General features: G+C 42.5%; 1 long non-coding RNA gene across 1 annotated transcript in view; it reads left to right on the top strand.

Annotated features, from left to right (window-relative positions):
* The first annotated feature begins 1,396 nt into the window (after positions 1–1,396).
* The window catches only part of LOC135203863 (uncharacterized), a 43,453-nt gene continuing 29,849 nt past the window's right edge, over positions 1,397–15,000 (top strand). The window contains exons 1-2 of the long non-coding RNA XR_010312060.1: positions 1,397–1,493; positions 4,100–4,335. This is a non-coding gene — a long non-coding RNA (uncharacterized LOC135203863). The remainder of the gene's footprint in view (positions 1,494–4,099; positions 4,336–15,000) is intronic.

Here is a 15,000-nt window from a genome sequence, read left to right as displayed (position 1 = left end):
AAATTAGTTGCTAGAAGAGCAGCCCTCTTACCCCTAACATCAGCTGACTTTAGGCGGGAAACACAAAACAGGCCAGAGATTTCATTTCCGTTAGTAGCGGGGGTGGGGGGCGGTGGGGGGGATTCCTTTATTGCTTAGGGACGTATCCCAAAAGGAAGTGTGTAGCTAGCTAGGTACTTCTTAGGCCTACTTATAAGATCCCTATTCCTGTGAACCTTTACTGGCTGTATGTTCTCTTCCCAGGATGACCTGCCATTGGGGGCGGGGGAGAAGCTGCCCCAACACCCAAGTTTTGAGCCCAATGATGGCCTCAGTCCACCTCAGTCCTTGACACAGGACAGACGTCCAAGACAGCCGGCCTATAGGCCTACAAAGGGGCTAACTGGTGCGCCCCGACCTCGGACAAAGCCGACTCCATATTCTCCAAAGGTCCACTACATAAGGCATCCAGGTACTTCTTGAGTTACAGTCATATTGCCAGCTCTTTTCCTCCAAGTCAAGTAAACTCTTCCACATTTTCCCATTCAAACTCCTAATTCTCAAATGAACATCCCTTTGTTCCTTTCCTACCTCGTGGCCGCATGCCACCTTTTGTGATCGTCCCAGACAAATTCTTCATTGAATATCTCATTTAAGCACTAGAGTTCCTTCTGCAGTGTGTGTTAGACAAAAGTGATTAACTGATATTGTGCAAGAAGTCCTTATTTTATGATTATGGTTAATCTGGGACTAATTTCCAGATACTGAGTCACGTGTGCTACGTCTCCTCGCAAGTGCTTCCTTACCGCAAGATACCTATCATCAATTTTGGAAACCAGCATTGAATTAGATTTGATTTTGGCCCCCCTATTGTGAAAGATAGGAACGATCCAGACATTATATGGCGCTCTGACCACCTATGGCCAAGTTGTCTTGCTTTTATCCCAGGCCAGTCCATGTTTTTTTCTGTAAATAAACTTAAGGTAGATTAATTAGCTGGTTTTCAATGGCGACCTTCTAGATTAAAACTAAACAAATCCCCTTTACAGGTATCTAAGGCAAGTCCGAAGCGCTCCATTTTCAATTTTTCCCTCTTAACATTTCCATTCTTTACATTTGGGACTACAAGGTTTGTTCAATACGTAAATATATATATATATATATATATATATATATATATATATATATATATATATATATATATATATATATATATATATATATATATATATAATGAGAGAGAGAGAGAGAGAGAGAGAGAGAGAGAGAGAGAGAGAGAGAGAGAGAGAGAGAGAGAGTCCCTAAAAAGAAAAATTGACAACTTTGCCAACGCCACCTGTTGCATGAAAAAACAGCCACACTACTGACAGTTCCTTTTTCGATCCTTGGGCCAGCTGTTCATTTCGGAAACACCTCATTTTTCTCAGACTTCCGCCGTGCAACATCTTCTCTGGGGTGTCATGAAGTTAATGATTTAACAGTACATTAATAATTATACTTAAAGGATTAAAAAGGTAGGTGTTAAATAATTAGGTTAAATTATGTTGAATTTGTGAGAAGTACCAGTGTTTAAATAGTGCTAAAGAAGGTGTACTTGTTATGAGATATCAACTTTGTGTTGACTCAATCGTTGTCATACCTTGTACTGGTGTATTTATAGTGCATTCAAATTAAAGGTACATGTTGAATTATTAGGATAATTATGTTAAAATTTTGAGGTGTACTACCAATGTTGATATGGTACTAATGGTTATGAGATAATCCAATTTGTGTTGACTGAATCATGACGTCATTCATGTTATTGATAATTTTAGTTCACTAACAATCACATTTATCGTTAAAGGTTTAAAATTAACGGTAGGTGTTAAATTATTATCAGAATAATTATTAGAATTATGAGGTGTATCAATGTAATGGCTAACCAAAATGCTGGTTACGAGATATCAAATTTGCGTTGACTAAATTAAATGGCATTAGGTAATTCGGTAATACTTCAGCAGCACTCCGCATTGGATATTAAAATAAATAATCACTTACATGGAAAGAGCATATGAAAAGCAATATAAATAGTATAGTCATTCTAAGAGATTGAACGGGGTGGAATTAAATGAGCTTGATAAGTTTTTACCTCAAATTTTTCCTAAGTCGGGACAGGTGTTTCCTCTACGGTAATGATTACTTTTAATAAGCCCTCTAACTTACTTACGCAAACAAAAGCAGTTCCAGTTACTCATTATTGGCTGAGAGGTGTGACATCGTTATGACGTCATGGGTTTCATAACCAATTACGAACGACTTTAGTCAAAAACTAAGTTTCACTAGCATTTCAGCGGAGTAATAAAGTTACCTGTCCAGTGTCCACTGGTATCCTTGTTTGACTGAATACTCGAATAATGAAGCAAAAACCGGTATTTTGTCTTCCTGTAGCTATGACAGTGGCAGTGGCTGGCCCTTCTGGCATTAATTTTGACAGAGACCTTCGATTTCCTACCGATTTTTTGCAGTGCAATGTGTGTTACGGTGAATATCATTATTTGTCTAGTGGTGGTAAAGAAGTTGTGATTGAATATGCTTAAAGACATAATTTAATTCGAAAGCAAAAAAACTGCGAGTGTTGTGGAGCTATTTGTCGGATCGACTACAACAGGAACGCCTTTAGGTGTAATCGCTATGTGGTGACGAAAGGACGTCGACATAAGCGATGCAATTTTAGTGTTTCCTTGTCTAAAGGAACGTGGTTTGAAAAATCCCATCTCTGTTTTGAAGTTAATCTAAAGTTTAAGTTATGGTGTTGTCCTAACTTTTCGGTAATTCTTCAGAAGCAAGCCGCATCACCAGTTTCTAACCGCGACGATCGATTTGTGTGTGCTGTCAGTAAGGCCATGGCGGAACGGCGCTTCGCGCCTTATCCGCATATTTAAAGATTCTTGGCAAGCATGGCATTTACTGGCAAGAGGTAATGTTGCGCTGCATGTGCTAGCCACAGGGGTTACAGTAAGGCTACTTAAAGTGGCGGATGGATTTGGGTGTCGCATCGCTTACGCCGACGTCCTTTCGTCACTACAGAGCAATCACACCTAAAGGCGTTCCTGTTGTAGTCGATCCGACAAATAGCTCCACAACACTCGCAGTTTTTTTGCTTTAGAATTAAATTATGTCTTTGAGCATATTCAATCACAACTTCTTTACCACCACTAGAGAAATAATGATAAAATTCACCGTAACCCACATTGCACTGCAAAAAATCGGTAGGAAATCGAAGGTGTCTGTCAAAATTGATGCCAGAAGGGCCAGCCACTGCCTCTGCCATAGCTACAGGAAGACAAAATGCCGGTTTTTGCTTCATTATTCGAGTATTCAGTCAAGCAAGGATACCAGTGGACACTGGACAGGTAACTTTATTACTCCGCTGAAATACTAGTGAAACTTAGTTTTCGACTAAAGTCGTTCGTAATTGGTTATGAAACCCATTACGTCATAACGATGTCACACCTCTCAGCCAATGATGAGTAACTGGAACTGCTTTTGTTTGCGTAAGAAAGTAAGTTAGAGGGCTCATTAAAAGTAAACATTACCGTAGAGGAAACACCTTTCCCGACTTAGGAAAAATTCGAGGTAAAAACTTATCAAGCTCATTTAATTCCACCCCGTTCAATCTCTCATATAATGACTATACTTTTTATATTGCTTTTCACAAGCTCTTTCCATGTAGGTGATTATTTATTTTAATATCCAGTGCGGAGTGCTTCTGAAGAATTACCAACTTTTCTTATAACTTAGCTGAAGGGGAATTGGAGCTTTCCCAAGCGACAATATGTGATTGGGCTTCATTTTGCCGAGAGGTGGCAATAAGTTGGGTTTTCAAAAATAGTGGTAAGATTGGTGGTGTGGGCCTAACTGTTGAGGTCGACGAATCTAAATTTGGGAAGAGAATATATAATGTTGGTAGGGTTACTGATGGGCAGTGGGTGTTTGGTGGTTATGTCGTGAAACGAGGCAATGTTTTTTAGTGCTAGTAAAGCTTAGGTCAGCAGAAACATTGCTGCCCATTATACAGGAATTTATTGAGCCTGGTACGACAATAGTGAGTGACTGCTGAAAGGCTTATAATTGCTTACAGGAGTTAGGGTACCAGCACTTGCAAGTGAACCGCTCCGTAAATTTTGTGGATCCTGTGACCCTTGCGCGCACAAATTCCATAGAAAGAAGGTGGAGGGATGTGAAGAGGTTGGTCCCAAAGTATGGATGACAGAGAGAGAACGTATTTTAAGCTGTTCTACATTGACTACAAAATTTGCCTACATTATTTTCTATTGGAAGCTGCATTATTATACCCTCCAAGTCCATAATATTCTGGTAAGTAGGCCTATACTTTGGTAAATTTTTTGTCCACCGTTCTTCTTATAACTTAATATAGTGGCGAAGTTGGGGGGGGGGGGTCGCAGGGGGAGTAACACCCCCCCTCACAAGGTGAGGATACAGCTTCTAACTTAGGTTAGGTAGGGTATGTTAGGTTAGCTAGTGATCTTGTCTTTATTATGTATTTGTTACAATTATTGGGTAGTTTACAGATTCCCGGGCCGCATGACACCCAAATCCATCCGCCACGGTAAGTAGCCTTACTTAACCCCTGTGGCTAGCGTGCGCAGCGCAACATTACCTCTGGCCAGTACATGCCATGCTTGCCAAGAATCTTTAAATATACGGATAAGGCGTGAAGCGCCGTTCCGCCACGGCCTTACTGACAAGACACACAATCGATCGTCGCGGATATGTAGTCGCTCCCTACTTTGTTTGTTGTTGTTTTGGTATCGCCGCCATATTGGTTTTGGCGTTCTTCCGCAGATTTAGGTCGGCGATCGAGTGGGCCCGCGAATCTGTAGGTGCTCCCAATTATTATTGCTGCAAAGCACTCCTTTCTGGTATTTCCCCACCCAAAACCCCCAATTCCCAACTGGGAGCACCCAAGATTGTTGGGTGGAAAAGGGGGTTAAAATAACTATTTCCTCAAGAAAACAAGATGAGATTCACTGAAAAAACACCATTAAATGAAGGATTGTTAAATGTCTTTTAGAAACTGGTGATGCGGCTTAGTTCTGAAGAATTACCGGTAATTCTAAAGAATAGTTCCGCACGGACTGCAAGGAACGTAACCGCAGATACGACAACCACTAGGGATTGGGCGTCCATTGTATTTTGCCATGTTTATTACTGGCTCCTGGGTGTTAATTACAGTCGTCCGAATAAATGTTACTTAAAATTCTTGTTCAGGAGGTAAAACTGCATAGAAAAACCGCAACTGCCATAGTTTAGGCCGCCGCGGAATAGTAATATAGATCTACCTGGCATTACACCAGACAAAACGAAAGACCGTCACCTAGACTAATACCATGCAATAACCCATGTAAGGGGGAAACACTGCAGTGTTATCGCGTGGATCAGCCTTATTCACTCGATATGTAATTGTTGAAATAAGAATACAATTATATCTTCAAGCATACCATTCAAAAGATTGAAGTTTCGTCAACATAATGTGATATATGAAAGCACCATACGAACTAAAATAAGCATGTGCGGTTTCGTAAAATATGTTTTCAAGGCAGTTTTGAAATCCAATATGGCGGTACCCACGTGAGGTACCATTCGTAAGCGCAGCGAAGCCACCATCTTTCCCAGCTTTCCCAGCACTCATTTGAACAATGTTAGCGTATAGTTGTAACTTTTATTGATCTTACTCAAGATTGCTGTTGTAATCAGCACAATAAAACATTTTGTTGCCTATGTTAGTGAAAGTATAAATCTTCTTATTCCCGAGGTCATGGTTTGGACTGAAATTCATTTTTACCTTGTAATCGGTGGTTTTTATCCTTATACAATCACAACTGAAACTCCACAGTGCTTATTTGATTGTAATTATACATGTTTTGGTCTTAATTCACTCCAAATTGCACTTTAACTACGTTGCGATTCCTGGTTCCTAAGCAGTCACTCCACAAACACAGTTGTGGGCAGCGCACGAGTACACGGTTTATGAGGTGCAAAACTTTATTCCCTTAATTGTTTAATTTAATTATTATTTAGTTTAACTTTACCTTGTTACTTCAAAATGTTTATTTAATTCATGTCTATTATCCGTTTTTTGCTACCAAATTAACCCCGGAAAATTACATATTTTTGAAGTAGATAAGAACAGACGACGGCAAAATGACTCATTGTCGCCAATCTAGTGTAGCTTCACACATACGCCGATGCATTTACAAACTGTTTCCACGAATTCTAGTTGTCATATTAATGTAATAATGATAAAATTGCTCTAATGTGTTTATATACTACAAATAGATACGCAAATTTCACTAATTTCCCCGCTTTTGTGCAAGTCTTATACCCAGTTTGGTGGGTAAACACATACCAATTGGCAACACTGATAAACTTTGAGTTAGGAATCTAGTTACTTTTTCAGCAACGAATATTTTCAAATTAATAATCATGAATATGTAAAACATTTATGCAATTCATGACCTTATACTGCCGTTTAACTATTTATTTAAATAATTATCTAGTGAACGCTGCTGCTGCTTCTACCAAAAATCGTAGTTCCCTTGGAAATTAAAGTCGTGGTTGGAAGTCATAGTTTACGATTTTTGGGATGAAAGTGCCTCAGCGTCTATGGGTACAAGTGGTGTACGGTTTTAGCACATGGAATGGGAATTTTATTGACAAGCAACTCTGTATACATCGAGATGGCGACAGTCTTCTAAATATTTGGAGTTGTAAGTAAAAATTTCGAAAGCGTTATGGAGGTAGTGTGCACTGCGTAGAGCCAGACTTTTCATTACCCTCTGTTTAATCTTAAAATATCACCTTAATTTCCAACTTTGGAGAAAATACTTACTTCGAAACGAAAGCAGAGGTCTCGAGCTCCTTCTCTCACCACCAACAACTCGTGACTGATGACCATCTCCGGTGTCAGGATGTGGTGAAGTACTTTTTCGGAGGATGGCTTCAAACGGTACTGGTGAATGTGAGTCTCTCTCTCTCTTTTATTTTTTTGAATAAGATAGAAAGGTGCTGATGATGGCTTTCTGCTAAGTACTACCTACTTGGAGGCTCACATAGGCCTAAGTTTGTGCCTCTTGCAATTCATGGTAGATCTAAGCCCTTATACCACGGCGAACTAGACTATGCCAGTTGATGTTTTTCTACACAGTTTTACCTCCTGAACAAGAATTTAAAGTAATATTTTTTTGGCCGGCTGTAATTAACATGTAATTTACCATTGAACTCCATCCTCTGGTAAGGGGGACTGATGGGAATGCGAGGTTCTGGGTGGGGTAAAACACTTAGGAGAATTATGCCGTTCAACTCTATCCTACGGTAGGGGCCGATGGTAATGCAGGGTTTTGGGTAGGGTAAAACACTTGGGGGAAGGGTTTGCCGTGTTATTGTGTTATTTCCTCCTGTTTATGACATTTTAAACTGAATACAAGCTGAAATAGTGATAAATAAACCAATAATAGAGCTGTTACACAGCCGAAATCCACTTATTACTACTACTATTACGACGTCGAATCCTACTACACATGCGCTAATCCTGCTGCGCATATGCCATGATATAAGGGAGCTTTTGTTTCAGACACAGACTTCTTAAGGAGATAAAAGATGGGGTTTGTGTGTGTGTGTGTGGGGGGGGGGGGTACGTCTATTTAACCAATCATGTTGCATTATTAACCCTACATTGCGATTGGAGGTTTTGGGGGGATTCATGCATTGTTACATATATTCCTTTTCCTCATTTGTTTTGTAATCGTGCAATATTATTTCAACCATTTATTTCTGTTCCGTTTTCATGGTATTGTTTAATATGTGCACTGACTTGTTCTCACTTCATAATGTTGCCCTATATATCTTACAATATTATGTTACAATTGAGGGCAGGCCCCTGAAAGTCTCCTGAGGGGTGGGACTAGGAGGTTTTAGGACGTTTCGAGACCTTTCTGTCAATAACGTGAAAATTGATGGTATTACATTTTTACATTTTAGATATTCAAAATTACACATGCATTTTTTTCCTTTTTTCTATATTCACCTTTACATGCCTTTCTGATCCATAACAATTTTTTGGATAACATTTTACTTATTATATTTACTTTCATATTAATATCATCTTTCTATATGAGGGTACGAGACGGCCCCCCCACCCCCGTTTTATTAACACATTCTACTAGGTTAGGTAAGAATCCTAACCTTTATGTTACACTTCTAAGATTATTTTCATGGAAGGTGGGGTACCGGTCAGGTAACACGTTCTACTAGGTTAGGTTAGGTTAGGTTAAGATGGTTGGGTTAGTATCCTAACCTATATTTTCAAACATCTAACTCACCTGGTAGTTATATATAAAGCTTACGTCCCTGACGTCACGGCAGAAATTCAAAACTTGCGGCAATCGCCGATTGGGTAGTCGGGTGCACCACCTGTGCGCCCTCTACCCAGGTACGTAGAACCGTTCCAACTATTCCTCAGATCTTCCCTGCCGCCGCATCGGTGACATCGTTGGAATTTCGCTCGCTTGGCCCATGTTTCTTCACAGTTTAGTTGGGGAAGTACACGGTTGCGCTTTGGCTTTCCGCTGTTGGGTACATGTGGATCATCTTAATAATGATGATGGATCATAATGAATGATGCTGATAAGAATGTTTAATTTAGAATATTATTGCTTTGACTCTTGCTTATCCTTGATCTCTCTCTTGCATTTTCCAAACAATGTCTGACTCTGCTTCGAGAGTAAGAATGTGGGTGAGAGGATATAATTCTCGGCTTGCTAAAACCTCAATAGATCCTTATTCTATCTATATCAGTTAAGAATAGTCGTAAGAGGCAAGAGTGGTGAGTTGGATGATATGAGGAAAAATGTTTTCTTTTACCTGAATGTGACTGGATATTATTGCTATGTGCGAAAGCTTGAAAATAATAATATCACGAGAGCTAAGAGTAGTATGTCTCGCTCTCCTATAAATATTCAAGTGATCATATTGATCCTGCTTCCGTAGTAATAGTTCCTATTCCCCCTACTGATACAGGTGTTTGTCCAACTTTAGAGGACATGATAACGACCATTCAAGCCCTTAGTAAAGGCCCCTGTAGAAACAGGGAGAAATCATGGTCGAATGTGAGAGATCTTAAAATCACAAGTTACAGTGTTAAAATCAATGCAAGTGTAAGTGCAGTGGAGGGTGCGACCGCTTGGACCTGTCGTGCTCCTAGTCCTAGACCTCTTCCAAACTCACCAACCCCTGTGAGAAGGAAAGTCGACCGACGAAGGGAGGCGAGAGGCTTTAGCTCCCGAGCGGCCGTCCCCTCGAGCGTACATGTTGACGATCCCCAGGATGCTCACCCTCGCCATTGGAAAGGCGAGGTTAAAGTGTTTTATTCGTCGTCTGACGACGCAGTACTCAGACGAGGCTGGACGCTAGGCTTCGTAGGCTGGACGCCAAGCGTTGAGAATTGTAGGCTGCCACTCCGGATCTTTGCTCTCCTGCCAATAAAAGACGCAAGATGTCGCACAGGCGGCCGTCACCTTTGGCAGGAGGTAAGGAAGTATCGGACGAAGGGAGACTTTCGGTGCTTGTTGCAACTCCTGACCGCTTCTCTTTCGACTCCGATGCTTGCTCTCCTACCAAACTAAGACGCAAGATGTCGCTCAGGCGGCCGTCGTCTTTGATAGGAGGAAAGGAAGTATCGGACGATTGGATGCCTTCAGTTCATTCTCCAGCCCCTCCTGCGGTGTGACATTCGTCTTCAGGACGTTTCGTCTCTAGCCGAAACACGATGGAGAGAGAGATACTGAGGTTTAGGCTTCCCCAGCTGTCCCCAGCAGCAGGAGGCAGTCTCCAAATCGGTCTTCAGCCCCCTGGGTGGATCGCTGGACCGCAGTTTTAAGGAAGCTGTCTACAACTCGGTCTTCAGCCCCCTGGGTGGATCGCTGGACCGTAGTTTTTCCTTCAAGATTTGCAGCAGAAGCTCTCCTCTTTAATGCAATCTTATCAAGACCCCTTAAAAGACACATCTAGTAGAGCAGGACGCCAAGCGTCAAGAACTGCCAGGATGTAGTCATTGTAGCAGCCAGGCGTCGAGAAAAGTGTGCTACAACTCCTGAACGCTTCTCTTTCGACTCCGATGCTTGCTCTCCTACCAAGCTAAGACACAAGATGTCGCACAGGCGGCCGTCGTCATTGGTAGGAGGAAAGGAAGTATCGGACGATTGGATGCCTTCAGTTCATTCTCCAGCTGCTCCTGCAGTTTGGCATTCGTCTTCAGGACGTTCGCCTCTAGCCGAACAGGATGAAGAGAGTGATATTGATGTTGCGGCTTCCCCAGTCTGTCCCCAGCAGCAGGAAGCATTCTCCAAATCGGTCTTCAGCCCCCTGGGTGGATCGCTGGACTGCAAATTTCCTTACTGCAAGATTTGCAGCAGAAGCTCTTCTCATTAATGCAGTCTTATCAGCCTGCTACAAGCAAGACAGCATACGTCAAAAGCTGGGACGAAATGCTGGATGCCAGGACTTAAAAATGTCGAGGTTCTCAACACCTAGACGACAGACGTCAACATGCTGGAGACCAGGACGCCGAGCGTCAAGAGCCTGAATGCCAGGATGTCATGTCTCTAAAAGCTGGACGCCAGGACGTAGTGCGTCAAGGTTTTTTTCAGCACCTAGACGACAGACGTCAATATTCTGAGCAACAGGACGCCGAGCGTCAATAACCTGGATGCCAGGACGTCAGGCGTCGAGATTCTGGACGCTAGGCATCAAGATTCTGGACTCCAGGACACCAGGCGTCGAGATTCTGGACGCTAGGCATCAAGATTCTGGACTCCAGGACACCAGGCGTCAAGATTCTGGAAGCCAGCTGGACGCCAGGCGTCAAGATTCTTAAAGCCAACTGGACGCCAGGCGTCAAGATTCTTAAAGCCAACTGGACGCCAGGACGACAGGCGTCAAGAGACTGGACTCCAGGACGCCAGGCGTCAAGATTCTGGAAGCCAGCTGGACGCCAGGCGTCAAGAGGCTGGACGCCAAGACGCTGAACGTCAAGTATTTGAACAGCAGGACGCCAAATGTCATGAAGTTCGACACCAGGAAGCCGAGAGTCAGGATTCTCGACGCCAGGACACTAGGCAGGCGTCAAGAAGATTCTTCGGAAACACTGACGAAGCATGACATCGCTACGTCTGTTATGGGTCGATCAGAAGGAAGGATGACCCCCCTCCCTCTCCTTTTCGCCCGATGAAAGACTTTTCTGACGAAGAGAATCAGAGAGATCTACAGCCTTTGTCAGGCTTGAAAAGACTTATGAAAGTTTTCACGGAACTTTTACCGGAAAACTTTGTTCCAGCTGCCCCTCATTCCCCACCTTCAGAGTTCACTCGAGAGAAGGCAACTGAAAAGTCCGACTTTACAAAGATGGTGTTATCACGCTCTCCGAAGAGAGCGTTGAAAATTAGGAAAGAAGGGAAGTATACGAAGAGAGACCAAGGAAAGACAGCTTTCTCATTTCCTCCGGCCAGATTAGCATCCAGATCTAGCATCTGGTATGATACTGGAGGGGCTCTCGGTCTGGGAGTTCCCGCGTCTTCCCAAGGGGACTTCTCGAGTCTTGTGGACTCTTCTCGTCGGACGGCCATGGGAAAGACGAAGGTTTTTTGGTTACCTCTGAAATGGACCACCTCCTCAAAGGGTTTTTTTAGAGCTTTCGAGGTATTTAATTTTCTTAGACTGGACTCTGTGATCTTTGGGGAAGAAAATAGAAACCTTCAAGTCTGCTGATACAGAAGAGCTTGTTCACCTGATGTCTTGCATTGACAAAGCTCTTCGAGACGTGTCGAACGAACTAGCGGCTTCTTTCTCTGCGGGATCCTGAAGTAAAGGGTCCAAATGTGTTCTTTCCTTTCGAATGGGGTCACACCCATTCAAAATGCAGAACTGCTGTTTGCATTGGACCTGTTTATGCGCCTCTTTCAGCACAAGAGTTGGTGAATTAGGTCCACTCTGCCTTAGCCCAAAAGGCCACGCAGGACTTAATATCGAGAATCTCCGATAATTGTTTTTACGATAATCGGGTACCTCGCTGAATGCTCGAATTCCTGGAATTTCTAGCGTTTGCAAGAAGAATTACTACTGAAGTAAAGAATATCTCTCATTAGACGACCAACCCTGGAATACAAAAGCGAACATCCAGTTTGGCTTGAATTTTCGTCTTGGGGTTTTCAGTTTTTCACTTTTGAAGTTTTCCTTAAGGGAAGACTTCTCCTTCACTCTCTTGGCTAGAGAAGGAAGAGTTTAGATTTCCAATCCTTATTCTCATTCCTCGAAGGGAAAAGAATTTAGGATGGAAGTCATTGTACAGAAATCTACAAATATACGTCGTATATTACCCTCGAGACATGATTCTGTTAAGCAGTTGAATTGTCCGGGGGGTAGTCGCATACCGTAGTTAATTCTACGGTTTGTGACCGGGAGAGTAATATCCTAATAAAACTGCAACTCGGGACTGTCTGCATCCCAGGAGTTACCAGTTTCGATTTTAAGATACTAATGGTATGGTCATGACAACACCACCTCAGTTTTTTGTATTTACCGAAATTCATTTCGTTTAAATATAATTGCTCGAGCATAAGAGATCCCTTTTTTTTTAACGCTCTATTATTCTAGCCGAACACATTCCTTCAAGGAATGGATTCCTGGCAACTCAGGATAGCTAGAGAGCAAGAACTAACTGAGTAGGGTACTGCAGAAGACGGGCTTAGGTCTCTGATTAACAAGGATTCTCGCATATATGAATGACATCTGCATCCCCTTGGATATTGCGAGAACTTTCAACAGAGTTATATATTCTAGACTTTTTCATCTTTGTTTACCGCACGGTAACAGAAGTCTTTACTAGTCTCCCACTGCATCGCATTGCGAGAATGCAGAATGTTTTCTTCAGACATCTGAGTTTGTCTTTATAATATCTTGTATTTGGAGGGGTGCAATTGTTCATTGTTCACCCCAAATTGACAGATATATACGGAAGATATAGCCTGCTCCCCGACCTGCCAGCTCTACTTCCATATGATCAGCCCACGAGAAGTAGTACTTCCCTGTGTTTTTCATTATTGGAAATTGCCCCGCTTTCATTACAACAACAACTTACAACAATGAAATAGCTGTTAGCGTTTTCAGTCCTTTGTAAGCACAGGTTCAGAATCTTGAGAATCCTTCTCTCGATTCGGCTGTGAAGACGTAGGTTGCATACACTTTCCACCTTAGTTTTCAATGAAACAGTGTTGTTTTCTTCTTAGCTGAGATTCAACTACTATGAGAATATCTTGCCATTGAGGACCTCGGTCTCTAGAAGGCAATTGACTTTCGCCTATTGGGCACATGCCTTAAGAGAATCATCACTTCGTTAAGAGATTCACCACCTTGCCGTCCAGCATCAGTGACAAAAAATAGACAATTTGTATGGTCTCTCGGCATAACCCTTTAAAAGGCAAAGATCACGTGACTTTCTCGGATGCTTAGACAACGCAGTCAATAGGCAGCTGTCAGAGCGCCCGAGTCAGTTAACGGTCTACGCTGTGGACTTAGTAGGTTGTTCCAGAACAATCATTACTTAATCCTAATAGATTGTCCCAGTATCCATACCATGGACACCCTCATGGAGTGTCGCTGTCTTATGTCCTATCCATTGCTGAGAAGAAGAATCTTCGCTGCAATAGGAAGGGAGAATAAGAGACTCTTCGCTGCAGACTTTAAGAGAAGTCGTAACGTTACAACCATTAAGCGATACATAACCAGGTTCACAGATGTCTTCAATGACAGGAACTTAAACGTGTCTGAATATAAAGATCTCCAAGACCTTCTCAGATCCTTCAACACTACTAAGGCGAGACTACAGTCCCCTCCAGCATGGAATCTGGACGTAGTCCTGAAGTTTTCTCATGAGTGATAGATTCGAACCTTTATAGGAAACATCATTTAAGGACCTCACCATGAAAACACTCTTCTTAGTTAGTCTAGCAACAGCGAAAAGAGTCTGTGAAATCCCTTCAGCAAAGCTGTAGGTTTCAGACAGGGCAATGCTATCTGCTCTCTACAGCTGGGTTTTCTAATGAAGAACGAAAGCCCTTCTCAGCTCTGGACCAAATAGTTCTACATTCCAAACCTGTCACATCTCTCAGGTAAGGAAGTAGAGAGAGTTCTTTGTCCAGTAAGGGCCCTGAGGCATTACCTGGAAAGAACGAAGCATTTACGTGACCATTCAGAGGGACTTTGGTGTTCTGTCAAAAAGCCCTCTCTGCAAATGTCAAAGAATGCTCTATCCTTTTTTATAAGGCATTTAATCAAGGAAGCACATTCAGCATCTAATGAAGTGGATCTCAGGCTACTGAAAAGTGAAGACTCATGAGGTTAGGGCCGTAGCAACCTCTGTAGCTTTTAATCAGAATAGATCCCTTCAAAATATCCTGGACGCAACCTTTTGGAGAAGCAAATCAGTGGTTGCGACGCACTATCTGGGGCAAGTGCTACTCTGTATGAAGACTGCTACACGTTGGGACAGTTTGTAGCAGCTCATCCAGTAATGGGACAAGGGTCTACCCCTGAAATCCCATAACCCAATACCCTTGTTCTTACCTTGGGACTATTGGTATTTTGTGGTTGTTTGTGGAGACTGGACACAGTCTCCCACAATCATTGATCCTTAGTCAGGTGGTCAACTTGTTCCTTGGTAGCGTCCGGAACAAGGGTATTGTAGGGAGTCTAGTCACATAGAGGTTTAACCGGTTGACAGTCTCCAAGAGGTCTTCAGCCCCCTGAGTGGATCGCTGGATCTCATAAGGAAAGCAGACATAATGAATCAGGATATCATTGAAGTCAGCTTCCTTAACAGGTACGAACCCGTAAGTTTGTTTTGATGAACTCTTATGTCAGTTCCAACGATGATAGCTGTCTCTGACCCTCCACCAAAGGTGTTAATCA

This window comes from Macrobrachium nipponense, chromosome 24, assembly GCF_015104395.2.
Source record: "Macrobrachium nipponense isolate FS-2020 chromosome 24, ASM1510439v2, whole genome shotgun sequence".
Taxonomy (NCBI): domain Eukaryota; kingdom Metazoa; phylum Arthropoda; class Malacostraca; order Decapoda; family Palaemonidae; genus Macrobrachium; species Macrobrachium nipponense.
Note: the sequence above shows the minus strand (reverse complement) of the source record. Positions and strands in the feature narration are given on the sequence as shown.